We start from the raw sequence: 17,500 nt of genomic DNA, 5'->3' as shown, positions 1-17,500 counted from the left end.
TGTTAATTGCATTTTGTGCTCTAATCCCAAATTGAGCCCAACAAGGCTGTTGACAACTACCCTTCACTTCTAAATCCCTTTTCGTTATTAAGATTCACACAAAACTTTCTAGTTTTAATGATATCATAACTAGTTAACAGCTTGCATAGTTAGAGACATGAAAATAGCAATATAGCGACAAAAGGAAGATTTTATTAAGACGTCAGTCCTACTGAAAGGCACATCATGCGTTAAATCATCAACATTCCTGAGCGGTTTGGTACAAAAGCAAAACGATACATAATCTAAAATATTTAACTTATACATATTCTTAAGACACTTGAAAAAGATGACTAAATCATTAGTTTCTCTTCGATACTTCTAAGGTAATAAATTTAACTTTTTAAGGCGCGCGTATTTTGTTCCAAATTGTTGATGTCTCTTTTGGTATGAGGTAGCCATACTACGTTAGCATATTCAAAGCGCGAACGAACACAAGTGATATCAAGTAATTTCTTTGTACTAATATCATTTATGTTCGTGCATGTTCAATAAAGGACATTGAGCATTCTTTGAGCTTTAAAAGAGATAAGATCAACGTGATTATTCCAGCTTAAACTTTGGCTAACCAAAACCCCTTGGTCTTTCTCAACATCAACAGGATCCAACTTAATCCCACCAAGATAATAGTCTCTATCGTCAATTGACCTTATACGAGAACCTTTTTCTGTATTCACCTGATTAAAATTAAGAACTTCCCCTCGAATTAAGTGCTCTGCTTTTATCAGCTAAAGGCAATTAAACTTGAATCGTGGCATTACACTAATATTCAAATTCAGCCAAGCCTAAAAGCGGAGCTCGCATTTTTTTTCCCGCACGTCTCGTCAACAAAACTAAAGCTCCGTGGCGTTGGCTGCCCGTGCATGCTAAACGTAGCATCTTGTGCGGACGCCCGTACGGTAATGGGTCCAATTTTTTCGGCTGGATGGTTTACTACTACTATTTTGTATAATTATGGGGCTACGTTGCACGTGCTGCGAGCTCCGCTATTATATGGTTTTATAAATAAATATTTACAAAGATCACAAACTCAATGATATGCTAGACCGGGAACGCTGAAATATTAATGTTTACTGTAACGTTAATTAATTGGCTTATCACCACTGTTTTTCTGTTATCTTAATTACTTTACTTTATTAATTAACTACAGCATAATTTACTGAAAGCAATATCCACTGCCCGCAGTTAGTAGATTAGCTAGTCGAGGCGAGCAGTGGTTACACGTATTTTATGTTTATGCCAGTACAATTGGCTCACAAGAAAGACTAGAGAAAAATGGAAAAAATGCTAAATAAATAAACAAATAAATAAAAATAAATGCAATCTAATTAAGTTTACATTGCAAATATACGAAGCCGAGTTTTCAGGAAAATTTTGTTATTAAGTCGGGTAAACTAATATAATCATTTTGTTCTGAAAGTATTCGGAGTAAAGTATCGTGGACATTGGTTTTAAAGTTATTTTTGGGAATTTGACGCATTTCACACAATAGACTGTTTCAGATTTTTACACTATACCTTGAAAAAGACTTAGTATGTTTGTCTAACCTTGAGTGTTTAACATAATAGTCACCTCTTGAAGATGATCTTGAACTATATGAGTGAAAATTAGGTTTGGAAGCAAATAAGTTAGATATTTTAGTAGGTGTTAAGCTGTTAGATTTATCATGCATTAGAATAGCAACGGATTTAAAGTAGAGTAGATCTAAGGGAAGAAAGCTAGAGGAGACAAAATAAGGTACTGCATGAGAATTGTGGTCACCAAAAAACATGAGGCGGAGAGCGCGTTTTTGAAGAATAAGAATTTTGTTTTTGTAAGTCCTAGCAGCTTGGCCCCATCGACTATGTCATACAATAAGAAGGGTTGAATAACCGATATGTATATGTGGTGTAAAGTGTTCAGTGGTATAGTGTCTAAGGCTGGCAGTAATTCCAATTGTTGTACTTATTTTTGAAGCAATGTGGGCGATGTGGTATTTCCAAGAAAGATTTTCATCAATAAGCAAACCTAGCTGTTTGACGTAATTTTTGCATTTAAAGAATTGTACGAGTTGTTAATTTTGATGGTCAAGTACTTTCAAGTTGACTTGGTGATTTAACTATTCTTGTCTTGGTCTAAAAAGGACAAAATTAAATTTCTTTACATTAAGTTATAATTTATTTGCGATCAGCCAGTTATAAACCCTAAAAATTACTGCAAAAACTGTAGATTGAAGCGATTTGAGATTTTTGTCAGCGTATAACAAATTGGTATCATCAGCAAATAAGTAGAACTTCAATTTATCAGAGTTATTAGATATATCCTTTACATAAATAAGGAATAGCAAGGGTCCTGGGACCAATCCCTGTGGGACACCTGATAACACTACTTCTTTTTCGGATATGTTTAATAAGAATTAATAAGAATTAATTTATTAGAATGGTGTACCACTCCTGAGAAGAACACTTGAGGATAAAATGCTGTAAATTGTTCCGTGATGGGTTTCATACTAGAGCAGCACTTTGAACTATAAATGTAGTTGGAAATAAACTTGAAATGAACTCAAACAGTTGACCGTCAATTTTCTATAGTCCCCCTTTATACTCTGTTGGCGACCACTAATACCGCTCCGTACCCCTTGAAAGAGAGCCGTCATGGGGAATAGCTCTGATGGTTGACATTTAATTTTATTAGATTTTGGCAGTTAATGGTTAAATGTCAAGGCCTTTACCGGTTGACGTTTATTATGAAGAAACATTTCTTGCCGTTCGACAAGATCATAACTGAGATCAAGCTTAGATCATGTCGAGAGTCTTGTACTCTGTCGAAAGCTATCATCGCCCGCATATCAATGATTTCAATGACATTTTTATCTATAGTCGATGTTTAAAATGTTAAAAGCGAGGAAAACACGGACGTTCCAATCAAATCAATGAGAATTCTAAAAGTGCGAGATACTGAAGTGACAATCGAATGTAGGACAATCCTAAAAATGCACAAAATACTAACGTAACTTACGAATGCGAATAAAAAAGTATCCGAAAGTGCTTTAGATTCTAATGTAACAATCAAATAAAAAAAATTATATAAAGTGTGCGAAATACTAACGTAACAACCGAATGAGAGAGTTTTCTAAAAGACCGCTTAATACTACCGTAAGAATCCGATGAAAGAGAATTCTGAAAGTGTGAGAGATAATATATAAATAAATAAATAATTTAGCAATGGATATTCCACTGGGTGGCTCTTCTTGTCCACTGTTTCCAGATCGAACTGGAATTTGGAATGCTGGTTTATGCAGAGGGAGGAAAACCGGAGGACCCGTAGAAAAACCCACGGAGCAAGGACGAGAACCAACAACAAATTCAACTCACATTTGACACCAGGTCAGGGGATCGAACCCGGACCACAGTGATGGGAGGCGAGTGCTCTCACCACTGAGAGAAAGAGAACCCTAAAAGTGCGCGAGATACTAACGTAACAATCAAGTGAGAGAGAATCCAAAGAGTACATAAGATACTTACGTAACAATCGAATGTAGGTCGATCCTTATATGTGTAAGATATTAACGTAACAATCGTTTGAAAGAGAATCCTAAAAGTGTGTGAAATACGATCGTTATATTCATTATACATTGTTTACTCATAGAAATATAAACGTCATCCACCAAAGACTTTGAAATTTAACCGTCCAAACTCTTTCCCAGGGTCTTTCATCTTCCTGCCCCGTGGAGCGAGAAAAGGGAGACCCTGGTTTGGTCTGGTCACCTGTTTACAAAGCAAACAAATTTACCTAGGGAAGAGTCGTTTGTTTGCTCGATTTTTGCATCATTTCCTTTGTCACCTTCAAAAGAGTCTTTGCAGTAAATGGTTTGAACCCGGGGGTAACATGTGAAGGTGTAGTCTGATCGTCCGGGTGAGTGTAGTCCTGAGAAGGACTGTTGTCGGTGGCAGTGACTGACGTTTCGACAACCTGTGCGGAAGTCATCATCAGAGTCAAGTGAGTGATTGTTGTCAGTAGAATGTCAACAATCACTCACTTGACTCTGATGATGACTTCCGCACAGGTTGTCGAAACGTCAGTCACTGCCACCGACAACAGTCCTTCTCAGGACTACACTCACCCGGACGATCAGACTACACCTTCAAAAGAGTCTTTATCGTTTTTTAGGTCGCTATGTTTTATAGCAGCCTTCAAGTCGCTATATCTCCGAGTAGTTATTGTAACCTCAATTTAGAACCCAAACAAGTCCAGTGTTTAGAAGCGATATATTCGGGCAGAGATGTTGTGGCCGTTTAACCGACGGGATACAGTAAATCTTTGATTTTTCATCTTCCAGGGGGCTAGAAGATGAGAGGCCCTGGGAACGAGGTTGTCAACCGTCAACCAGCATAGGCGTTAAAAATTATCAGTCAACCGTCAAAATGGAAAAAAAACTAACCGTCATTCGTCAGCTATATATCTCCCACTAAGACCCTCAAAGTAAGCGTGCTAATCTGAAGAAAAATATCTAACAGTTGGTCACAGGGGAAATGTTGCAAAATAAAAAGTTGCTGCTATTTTCAGTCATTGTCCACAAAAAAAAAAAAAAAAAAAAAAAAAATGACCTGTTGCATCATGAAGAAACTTTTGACACAGGCGGCCCAAGCGTACTGTGTATCATTTTGGGGTGAAAAGTTCAGTGACGGCAATAGCTTACATATTTAGATTGAATTTTAAGCGTAATTGTGGGCCGCTAAAAAAAATTATAAAAAAAATTAAGAAAAAAATTAAAAAGGATAACAAAAGCGAAGAATAAAACGTGTGAAGTCTCCTGACCTTTTCCGTAGCTGCTTTGTTGCCAACGGTCGTTTTAATTTAACGCTGTTTTGGCGACTTTCTATGTGAAGCACGCGCTGTTGGCAACAAAGCGGCTGCGGAAAAAAGGCAAGAAGACTTCACACGTTTCACTTCTCGCTTTTGGTATCCCTTTAATTATTTTCTTAATTTTTTTCCTTTTTACCAGCTCACACTTACGAGTAAAATTCGATCTTAATATGTTAGGTATTGCCGGTAATGAAATTCAGACCCCAAAATCACACACAGTGCGCTTGGGCCGCCTGTGCTTTTCACAGATTTTTTTTGGGTGCTGCAAACTGATTATAGAAAACCTTTCTGCATATTAAAAAAATGCCAAAACAATAAAATTTGTCGCAATTACAAGCATTTGCTGCAATGATAAAGTTGCTGCGCATTAAAAAAATTCCTGCAAAAATAACATATAATAAATTTAATGCGTACACATAAAATTTCCTGAGGAATCTGGAGCGATCCACAGTTGTTGGGAAGCCATGTCGTGGGAGAAACTGCGCGCTTGAGGACAAATATTGCCACAAGTGCAGAGATGGTCTGTGACAAAACGTCACGCTGAGTGCAACAAGAGCCAATAAAGGTTCAAAGGAAGATGAAACAAATGGCAGTGCAAGCGCTACGGGTAGTGGTAGAAGAGCCCCAAGGGTTGTAAACTTTCGCTTGCAGAGGATTCCCTTCAGCGCAAGGGGGAAGGCAAGATTTCACTCTGAATTGGCTTACTTTTCTTTGCAGTTAATTGGACATAACAGAAATACAGAATTGAAAGCGGTGTAAGATATCTCGCTGGGCTTAAAAAACATGTTTCATATGTTTTGTGCAACTCTCACGGGTATAACAACTTCTGTGTGGTTTACTTTCTTTCTCACTTGTTGCCTACCGATTGTCGCCTCTGTGTTTCTCAGATGCTCTGAGAGCCGCGTGCTTTAGCAAAGTAATAAGAGCAAAGTAATACCTTCATATACGTTTGATTGAAAGTATAATTCTATCGTTCCTTTTTCTATGGCTTCTCTTCTTCTGCCCGCTAGTAAAATATTGATAAATGTGACATATTTGACCGTGTAATATAATAAAAAGGATATGAATATTAGAGACCACTACTTTGGATAAGGTAAAAACATTTTTTATAAAAATAAGGTGAGTGCAACGATGAACAGATGTTATCGTTGTTCTGCGTAGGAGGTGTGTTGTAAGAGTCTCAATGAGGATTAACCGTCAGCCGTCAAAGGGCCTAGAATGTAACCGTCAGTCGTCAATAGGGATAGATTTCTACCGTCAATCGTCAAAAAGGATAAATTTTTACCGTCAATCGTCAAAAAAGCAGGTCAATATTAACCGTCGACGCTTTGAAGGTGTTTCGGATCTCCCTTTTTTCCCCATTTTCTCTGCTTAACGCGAAAAGGGAAAGGTCTTAAAAGGATCTTTAAACTGGTAAACCAGACTCCAGGTTACCATACATGCTCACTTTGTGGTGATGGTTATTGCTTTTAGTCTATAAACTGACTGTTTGAGAATATTCTGATATCTAATTTTAATAGTTTATATTAAAAAAGGGCTGACTTCTTTCATAACCCATTAATTTTGGCGGTTGACCTCGCCACCCAGCGATTTTCTCCTCCTTCGACAGAGAGAAGACAAGTTTACATCATGTCGATTGTGGACCAATATATAGAAAAGGTACCGTGAACTTCTATCACACAGAAGAAGATAAAACTTTCCAGCGATTCAAAATTTCTTTTTGGTGAAAAGATTTGGAAGTCTACGGCAACACATTGATTACCTAGGGATCAATGACTAGTCTAACAAATTTGGGTGCGGCGTTTAGGAGGTCAAGCTCTACCAACCTATACAAAAGAAAGCCTCCACGCCGTTTCACATTTTGAAACCTTCAGCTTCCTGCAATCATATGTACTTTGTTCGCATCTCAAAGAAGTCTGAAGCGGATCACAAAGTGTGGTTTACCGGTAAAACCAATGAATTTAGGAAGTTAACTCTCCACCCTGAGTGACAGTTTTCCTCTGTGCTTACTTGAGGGTTTACTCTAATAAGTGCTCTGCAATGTTAGCGAAGTTGTAGATCACCAGCCTGACTGGCTCTGAGTTTAAATGTAATTACCTGAGAATGCAGGCCTAGGTTGCCTGGTAACAGAAAATTCTTAGCAATAAATGCAAATTTTCGAAACGAGAGAATTCTGTAAGGTTATGGCTCCCGCTAGCCCATCCCCAGTAAATAACTTGTTTACTTAAAGTAAATTGTGCGGTAGACGACAGTGTCTATTGCGATTGCCACTTAATAACTTGTAGCCACAACTTAACAAATCGCCATCGCGAAGTGATGACTTTAAGCTTAGTTTCAAAATTTTTTCCACAAGAGTCTGCACTTTGTGTTTGGTTGCGTATAAGAGTGGTTGAGAAGATGAAAGGGGCTTGCCCGTTGGGTTGCTAACTTTGAAAAGTAAGCGCTAATTATATAAACTTTCTGATCTCAGTCACAGTAAAGCAAAACTCCCACTTTTATGTTCATTTCTTTATTATGGGTGAAACTGAATAAGAATGAAAAATAATCCAATTTTCTAAAAAAAACTGTCCGAGTGGTTGGAAAGGATTTGATGTACAAGGCTCCGAACAGTAAAACGGAAACGGGAATATATCAACAAAATTCAGTTTTCCGAAAGAAAAGCGTTTGCGATACTAAAAGCCTTTAAATGAGTTACTTTCAAATATATTCATTGTTAATGTAAGAGAAAAGAGCAACTATCTGCGGCTTTGACTGGGGAAGAGACAAGCTTGATTTCTGGTGTCTGACACCTTGTAACATTATAACACGGAAGAACTACGACATCATTCGCACAGTGGTTTATGAAACAGATTAAATTCATTTCATACAATCGTATAATCACTCGTTATTTATATTGCAATTCGCATTTGTGAGATGAATCTGCACGTATAAAGGCACGGCGAAAGGAAAGGAAAGCGGTTTTAGTGGGCATGGTATAGATGAGTTATAACACTGTCATATAACGCACTTTGCCCGGTTAAGGAAACGAACTGTCGGTCTTTCCTGTTTAACGATGAGTCCCTTCAGTGTTTGTTATGATTCATCCTGCTCACGAACCGATGATTCATTAAAAGACGAAGAGAACTGGTTTCTAGTATCCAGTTCTTCCTGTAGCATCCGTCTGCCGGACTGTAACACTGAGTTCTCACCCGATTCGCCTTTAATCTACCGCTTATAAGCGAATCTAATTATTTCAAATTACCGCATACATGCTGATAAAGTAGGCCCTATTTACCCACCGAGATTAGATTACCGAGAACAAAACAAAGGCCAAAACAAAACAAAGGAAAACAAAACAAAGGAATTCAGAATGTTTTTCTGTTCTTCAGTAATCTTTACGCGTGGAATTTTATCCATGATCTCTGTTTACCAGATGTAAAAGCGTTGAATTTTCCTCTTTCGCTTGAACCTTGCCAAAAGAACAGAAAAACATTCTGAAATCATTTCCTTTGTTTTGTTTTCCTTTGTTTTCTTTTGTTTTGGCTTTTGTTTTGTTCTCGGTAATCTAATCTCGGTAGGTAAATAGGCCCTACTTTATCAGCATGTATGCGGTAATTTGAGAATAATTAGAATCGGTTATAAGCGGTAGATTAAAGGCGAATCGGGTGGAGATCTGCTGTCTGAGAGGTTCCACGGTATCCTCAAGGTCCTGGTAATTTTGCAGGGGAAAATGAAAATTATTAGTAAAATACGAACTGCCTTTATGAGGGGGTATTCCACAATTCACTTGACAGAAAATTATTACAATTTATATATTAAGACCTTACCAGCTTAATTAAATGAAGATTATTTAAAAACCACTCGAAAGGCTGGAAATAAATTTTCCGGTATTCATGATGTTTTTAGCTGAATCTGACTTATCAAATCTGAGTTGAATTTGTTTGAAATTAAAATTCCCTTTGAGCGACACTCCTCCCTTATCAGGCGAAGCAGTGTGAGAGCGAAGTAATATATCAGTTAACCCTTTAACCACTAAGAGTGACCAGCATCAAGCTTTTCTTTACAGTATCACCCCAATAAGGTCACGACAATCAAGAAAATGATCATCAACTACACAAACTCCTGATTGTCAAACAAATTCTCTTTGTCGGTACCTTTGGAAACGCATGGAGGACAGTTTAGAGCAGAGGTGATGGGTTCAAATCCCGTACATGCCTCATTTTCACTACTGCTCAAGTAGTGTTCATTACTGCGAAGATGGCTTCCATATTCATTTCATAATCCGCAGTTCATATGTATGATTTAAATATATTCACAGGCAGTAGCTTACCGATGTTAGGGTGTACAGGGGTAAGAGCCACCTTTCAAAGCGACATTTTCTTATTATTTATGCTCGACTTTTCTTTATGAAGTACACTTGTAGATAACTACCTCTCGAAGAGAAGCCGGCACCAGACCTTCCCGACTTTCTCTTCATGCAGCAGACGCATTCTGGACAACTGTGAAACAAAAAAGAAAACACGTTTTGTCTTCGCATAAGACCCTGTATTAAGAAAGCCAGTCGCAAAAAACCACTGAAAACAAGTTTTACATGTTCGGGTCCTCCACCCCATCCCTACTGCTCCTGGGTTCGTTGTTCGTATCCAGCTCTCGCGCAATTTTTTTTTTTACATCATATAAATGCTAAAAGTCGAAGTTTATTGCAAAATTAAAAGCGCATAGAAATAAAACGAGATTCACTCAAACAGACTAGCGTGCTTTGCTTCAAGCGAAAAACTTCGAGAGAATGTCGACGTGAGCTTTAACGCGAGTTTCGTTCTTATGAACGCAATTCGCTATCAAATCTAATAATACTTATATCATACGAAAGGTTAGATCTTGAATTTATTTATCTTTTATTTTCTGATGATGCGAAATTAATAGCGCGTTCAAACACGGCAAAAGTTGGCAGAGAGCGACTTGGCCTCCTCTAGGAGTCCCTTTGTGCTTGGAACAAAGGGTTTACGAAACAAAGAAAGTACGCCAAAGTCTATTTGAGTAAACTTCGCTGTATTTGTACGTGCTTTAAATTTCGCATTGAACTTCGACTTTTTAGCATCATATGATGTAAGTTTCATACGATATCATTCATGTCGGTGTGTAGCCGCAAATCCACAATTTATTTATAAAATCCCACAATCGAGATCAGGTGAGATCCACATACACTTCTTAACCTTTGTACGATTCGCTAAATGAAAAATGTACCAGCGATGAGTAAACCTAAATGTCAAACACTGAATTATCCTTTTTTTCTAAAGAACTCACATTATGTAGGAGCTTTTGGAAATCGCCAGTCAAGCTAATGTAAACTACAGCAAACATGGCGACTCATTTTCCTCGTGTTCGCTCTAAGACCGCTATGCCTTATTTATGGAAGGCAAAGGCCTCCCAACACTAGGACAAGAAATCTTTTCAACAAATGAAAATATTCAATAAAGGGTAACAACACTGCGGAAACCACTTAGCGAAATTCACTGAGCGAATGTATCACTCTAGTTTTGCTGTTCACAAACTGATCATAATCTTCGTGATATCAACATGTTTTATTTCGTTTAACGTTCCATTATTGAGACGCTACTCCAAACTTCTGAGTCCCTCTCCCTTTTTGCAATGTACTACTGCATATTAGCTTTCATTTGATGTAAGTTTCACACGAGTGGCTACACGTAAGGCTTAAGTCAAATCGCCACCGGTGGTGATTTGAGCTCGAGTGGTGGCGAGTTTGTTGTGGTGGCGAATTGACCGGATATTCTTTTGAATTATTAACAGTACTGGTATGGCAAACACACACGAGTTAAATCACTATTGCGACGATCTTCTCTTAAAAAATACACTAGCCCTAACCTGGAGATCTTACGGAAAAGTATTGTACAATTTCAACGACGATTGTTTCCTACAATGGCGTGTGTAAATCCTGTCTTTCTTCCACCGAAAACTGAAGCCGAAAACTGAGGCCAAAATGGCGTCGACTGTGTAACTGCCCTTTGAAGAAATTGCAAAATGCAAGATGAAAATTCACCAAAGGAAAGCATCGGATATAAAAAATAAGAAACGTACAATTTTTGGCTCCGTCAATTGAGAAAGACTGGCAAAAGATCCGCTTTTCCCCGAAGACAAGGTAGAAACATGCGCGCTTCACCATGCAACTAAATTGGATTCATTTCATTACAACACAAATCTGACCAATCGCAGTTACAGACGAGATAATGTGTCACAAGAACAAAGTTAGAGGAGTACAAAGTTTGCCTAAATAAAACAATCCTTAAATTGAATTTAATTGTGTTTGGCGATCGAACTAAATCAAACACGGAACTTCTGCTGAGATCGACTACCGAACGATGCTGGGAACGAAAAAAAGATATCATTGTTTTTATCTTCGAGATAACGAGTAATTTTCTTTTTATTACCTGGACAATAGATAGACACGGTAAATATTAAGAAGCTGGCTTCAATACCTCAAATAAGCGACCATTCGAAATGTCAAGTGTAGGTGATCGGTTATCGGAGGTAGGCCTGTCCCTATTGTGCTCGTAAAATGCTGGAAAGTTGCTCTCTGAAATGCCAAAAAGTTGACGCCTAAATTTCTTGATATTGTCTATGTAAACGTTAATTAACTCCCAAAGATGGGCGAAATCTATGGATACTCTGAAAAGTAACTGAAAGAAATGAAGATGGACTTTTTGGGGCGTCATTTAAGCCGATTATCCTTTGTAATATTAAATAAGGAATGTAATAGGCCTGCGAGAGGTTGTCAAATGACAGGTTATGTGTTCAAAAGATTGACAAACATCACCATTTTCAATTTGAAGAGATGAAAAATCGTGGTTCCCTCGATGGTGCATTCAAGAACAGCACATCTTTCAAAGTAATTTTTAATTCATGATTCAATGCCGTAAGGTAGTTCTTTGTTATATTACACTATATAGATATCTTGGGTAGACGTTGCTAAACCTTTACCTATTTAGGGAGTACAGTATTGTATATTTGATTTTTTTATTTGTTGACAAACACCAGAAGTGCTAAACCACTAACTGTTTCAATTTGACAGTGCTTTTATCTCCAACGGTACAGAAGATATTTTTAAATAATTAGTTACAATGCTTACATTTCCTGAGAAAAATTACATGAAGACGACCATACACATCAGATCACATCTTTCGCTGAAAACTTTATCAATAATGGTTCTTAAACTATACTTTTGTCTGCCTGAGCTACATTACACACAATCAAATGATACAATTATAACGGAGACCAAATAATGTATGGGTCTTCAAGGACTTCACAGGATTTTAAAAAACATTAATTGGTCCATTTATTTGCCTGGGAATATATAGTTTCTGAGTCTGATATTTCAGCATAAATTGTTTCTTTCGAGGTAACTGTTTGTCTGTCTTAAAACTTCTTCTACTTTGTGTTTGGCTATATGCAACAGGCAGATAACGTCTACCATATACCTTTTTCAACCTGGCGGTTTAATTGTTCTCTGGTTGATAATACCTTGTTCTACTCTTGCAATGAAAATATTGACAAGCTATGTGTGGTTTCTAAGAAACATTAATGAGTTTCCGGATGATAATAAGAACAACGAGGCGCAAAACACACTAGTTGAACGTCCTACAAAGTAAGTGTAGCTTTTCATATAGACCATGACTATTTCCATGCAACTTCTTCCCCTGGGTTGGTCTATCATTTATGACCCTTTTTTAATTTGTTGAATAATACTTATACGACTGAGAACGGATCAGCGATAATAAAATTTTTACAATATCAATGTTAAATGGTTTTGGTAGGGTTTTATCGTCCTGTCTAACCAATGGCAGAAAAAAGGGTCAATACGGTCGGTTTTCATCTTCTTGTCTAACCAAAGAAAAGTTTCAAAACGTACAGCTCTGAGACCGTGCGCGCTGTTGAGCGTGAAGAGGGATTACAGTGGCACTACATTGACGTACAGTCTTTCGTATGCGAGTTAGAACAACGGGTGCTTCTCTTCTTCTTCTCGTGGGAACAGGATTTCGGTAGAAAAGACATCTGAGAACTTCACTGAATTCAAAGTTGAATTTTTGGTTTAAGCCAATAAACAGACAAGGATTTATGGCACTATTGGCGTGAGATATAAAATATAAACCGGATTCTAGGCCTTCAACCTTGAGCAAAGCTACATAAGTGTTGGTAAAATAGTAAGCTGATATATGTAGGATGTGAGCTGGCAACCAACACAGTGCAAACGTCACCGCCACAATGGTGATCATGCACAGTACCTTGCGCTTTGACAGTTCATTCTGATGTCTCTGATGGGCTGTTGGCTCCCCTGGGATCTGGCGTGACCAAAGATGTCGACCAATAAGAACATGGATCCATGCGATGACAATAAGAGGAACCAAATATAATATGAAGAACATGGTCATGTAATAGGCTCTGGCGATGAAAGGCTGGACACTTCCGTCTGAGGTATTTTTTCATAACTTGAAATACCCAAAGCCACTGGTTGAAACTACAATCAAGCGGCTCGTTGAGAGAAGGATTTCATCTGCAGAACCCTGTCCATCACCAGACGTACCATCGGAGACTGTGAGATTAGTGCTACCCTTCAAGGACCAGTCGTCAGCTAATCATGTTAAACAACAACTGAACAGTCTAAGCTCGAAGTTAAGCGTGACTGTCCAACCAGTGTTCGTTAGCCCTAAGCTCGATCAACAGCTTAAGCAACACGAAATTAAGCCCCCTATTGTTAACCAACAATGTATCGTTTATGAATTTAAATGTAACCTGTGTGATGCAGGGTATGTGGGCTATACTCGTGGTCACTTACACGAGCGCGTAGAAGGGCACAAAAGGAAATCATCTTCTATCTACAAACACTACCACCTCCAGCACAATAGTGAAATGCCTGAACGCTTGATCGAGCAATTCAACGTCATCACGAAATGTAACGGCAAATTTGATTGCCTTGTTAATGAAATGTTGTATATTCGCATGCGTAAGCCAACATTGAACGTGCAAACGGATTCCATCCGCGCCAAGGTGTTTGTTTAAGCCGTTCAGTCTAATTTATGCTATTCTTGTACCTTTCCTTATTTGCATGTTTTTAAACTAGTCTCTTGATAATGGAGTCACGATGACCCCGAAACGTCGAGTAATAAATCTTTCCTGGTTTTTTCTATGCCTTTGCTTTAGCAAATCCCTGCTGATCAATTGTTATTATTATAATTATTATTATTGTGTCTCTCGTAGAGGCTGCAATGGGAATTACGAATTCTTATTCATCCAAAACGTGCCAAGACAAATATCCTCAAACTAATAGCACACAAAGACGTACCTGCAATAGAAGAATTATCTGCCGCCATCATGCTACTCATTGCCACTCATCGATCAAGAATTTTAACGTCTTTTCACTGTGGTTTGAACCTGAAACAAAGCAGAGAATGTTACAAATTAATCTTTCACACATAAAATTTTCACCAAAAAGTGATGGAACAAAGTAAGGCGTCTCTGCTCCACCTCAAAATGAGTTCTACAGCGATTTAGTGGTTCTCCTACTTCGCACTCTGCAACTGCCGTGAATTGTTTCCAACTGTTCTTCTCATTTATTAATAACCATTTTTAGCCTTTACATTTTTTTACACAGCCGTAGAATAAAGAAGACAATCCCGATTTATTTCAGAACCGATCGATATTTATGGCCGGAGATTGAATCATATCATTGTTTACCTGATCCTCCCCTTGGGTCTCTAATATTCATATGACTCCCCCCCCTAAATTGGAAGTCAATTTTATATAATCCTCCTTTATATTCTGTTGGCGGCGACTGATACCGCTGCGTTCCCCTTGAAAATGGGTCTTCATGGGTAATTCGCCTTTATCACGGAGCCGCCATCTTGAATTATTCAATACCTAATTGAACATGAAAGCGAGGTCACGCGTGGTAAGGTCACCTTTGCAATCATGCCGAACCGAGATTACTGTTGTGTGCCTTTGTGCCAAAATAATAGATCAAAGCAGCAGTTATCATTTCTTTTCATCAATTTGCAAAAGAAAAAGCCTTAAAGCGTCGATGGATTATAAATATTAGGTGGGATGAAGGGAAAACATTCGAGGTAAAACAATTTTATTTTGATTTTTCATAGTCCATTGTTTTTTTTTTACAAATTTTAGGGAAACAGTCATTCTGTAAACAACTGCAAGAAATGCTGGACAAACTTCACTGTTAGATTCCACAATGGCCTCTCATCCTTACAATTCCTTGTAAGTACTTTTAATGCCATAAAACCAACCGCAGACAATGGTCTTGGTCACAAATACAGCGAATTAGGAATAAGGAAAAATCTGATGTAGAAGTCATGAGGAGCACTGTCAAAACATGTAAACTTTCTTTATTTGACCAATTTTACATGTGCCTCACTAAGTTAAGGCTGGGTACTTTAAGCGAAAAATTGGCTGAGGATTTCAATATTTCTGTTTCAACTGTAAGTCGTGTATTTTTATCATGGGTTTACTTTCTGTATTTTTTATCATGGGTTAACTTTCTGTATTTTGTATTGGGGACCCTCCCTATCTGGCCATCTAGAGCTAAAATTGATAAGCATTTGCCAAAATGTTTTAAGTTACTGTATTCCAAGTGCCGTGGTATTATAGGTGCTTTTGAAATCAAGGTGCAGGCACCTTCTAGCATGGTTTTAAACAGTCCATGTTATTCATCATACAAGAGCCACACAACATACAAGGGCAATGTTGTTATATCACCCTTGGGTGAGGTGATTCATGTGAGCTCACTTTTTGAGGGAAGTATATCTGATAAAGAATTAGTAAGCCAATCAGGACTTTTAAACTTGCTTGACAAGGGCGAAGAAATTATGGCAGACAAGGGTTTTACCATTGGTGATCTCTTAGAGCCAATAGGATGTACGGTTACAATGCCTACCTTTCTATCAAGCAAGGGGAAGTTTTCTAAGAAGGGAATAGATAGTAGCAAGCAGGTACATAATTTAAGAGTTCACGTAGAGAGGGCCATTAGAAGGGTTAAGGAACTTCACTTTTTTGATAGCATAATTCCCCTCACTGTAGCAGGAAGTATTAACCAAATGTGGACAGTAGCTTGTCTAATAGCTATTATTAAAAACTAGATCATTGGATAATGCAATTCAAGACTTTTTATTGGCTTAGCCCTTATGGTATATCAGCCAATATACCATAATCTACAAATATGGCCATCGTAAGTGTCAGCTTAATATTAAAAGGGAGCTAAAAATTTAATAAAATTTTATACTTAATTTAACGTTTTTAATAAAACAATTATTCCACTCGCTCTTGTTGGATATGAGATGATTATAGCCAACTCAGCGCTACGCGCTTCGTTGGCTATCTATCATCTCATATCCAACGCGCGCTCGTGGAATAATTGTTAAATATTCAAGGACCCTTATTTTATAACCGATCATAAACAGTGATTTTAAAATTCAAAATGAGATTTATTGGGATACTTTCACAGTGTCAGCAAGAGCAAAAGAGGTTGTTCTCTTTGTTAGATACCCATATATGATTGAAATGTAATACAATTTTCTTTTTAACCCAGCCTAACTCCTGGTTCATGTAGTTGACATAATGTTAGGGAAAGCAGCTTATTCAATTCACTTGGTTTTTGTTGCCTTTAAACATTAAAATATGATAAAATGTTAAATTATAAACGCTTTTGCTTTCTTGTGTTGTTATATTCAACAGGTTTCCCAACTGAACGAGGCATATGTCAATTGCAAAATAAATATTTTTGTAATAAAGTACTTTTTTATTGGATACATGATAGAAGGTGATAGTTAAAATAACAAATGTGCAGTTTTTCTTGCATTTCTGAAAAAAACCTGTCTGTCAAAGTAAATTCTCTCGCAATGAAATTCTTGTCGGCAATACACAAAACTGCAATCATTTCTCACTATTTCAACTGTCCATGAGCGCTTAAAAACAACTGGCAATGAATGAGATTCCTCGTTCTTTCTCCTTCAACGGTCGCATCTCGCTCAAACCGTAATGCTTAAATCAGCATCTTTGACCATTTCCACTGCAATTATTATTTGAATATATCAAATTGATTCATTGTCGGACTAATGCAAGAACAAAACTTTAAAGACGGATGTCACTCCGACTACAACAGACTCTGGAAGCTAGAAACCTAAACTCCGTTAAAAAATTGATAGCCTCGAGTAAGAGTCTGCTGGACAGGGAAGTTATCTTTTGCAAATTTTACAATCGAATCATTGAAAGAAGCGGAATATTTATTAAATTTCTATGCCAAAATTCAAATGTTTTTTATCTGTTTGACACGATGCCATGTTTGTTTACCACGCGTGACCTCGTTTTCGTGCCAGATTTCCACTGACGTAATCCAATATGGCCGGCCTGTGATAAAGGCGAATAGCTTTGACGGTTGACGGTTTTTTTTTTTCGAATTCGTCAGTTATCATTAGGTAAAACAGAGCAAAATAGTAAGCGGCGCGATAGTAGCAGAAGAGTGAAAAAGCGAGAGAGGCTTGGGTCGAGTCTGAAAACCTTTCAGCAAGTTAAAAAAAGTTGTCGCACAACTAAAAGTTGTTGTAATGATAAACAGCTG

At 37.7% G+C, this 17,500-nt stretch overlaps 1 pseudogene; it reads right to left on the bottom strand.

Annotated features, from left to right (window-relative positions):
- Positions 1 to 11,878: 11,878 nt before the first annotated feature.
- Positions 11,879 to 17,500, bottom strand: part of LOC148722007 (substance-P receptor-like) — an 86,547-nt pseudogene continuing 80,925 nt past the window's right edge.

The sequence above is a fragment of the Stylophora pistillata genome, chromosome 10 (assembly GCF_964205215.1).
Source record: "Stylophora pistillata chromosome 10, jaStyPist1.2, whole genome shotgun sequence".
Classification (NCBI taxonomy): Eukaryota; Metazoa; Cnidaria; class Anthozoa; order Scleractinia; family Pocilloporidae; genus Stylophora; species Stylophora pistillata.
The sequence above is the reverse complement of the archived record's forward strand: the minus strand, read 5'-3'. Positions and strand labels throughout refer to the sequence as shown.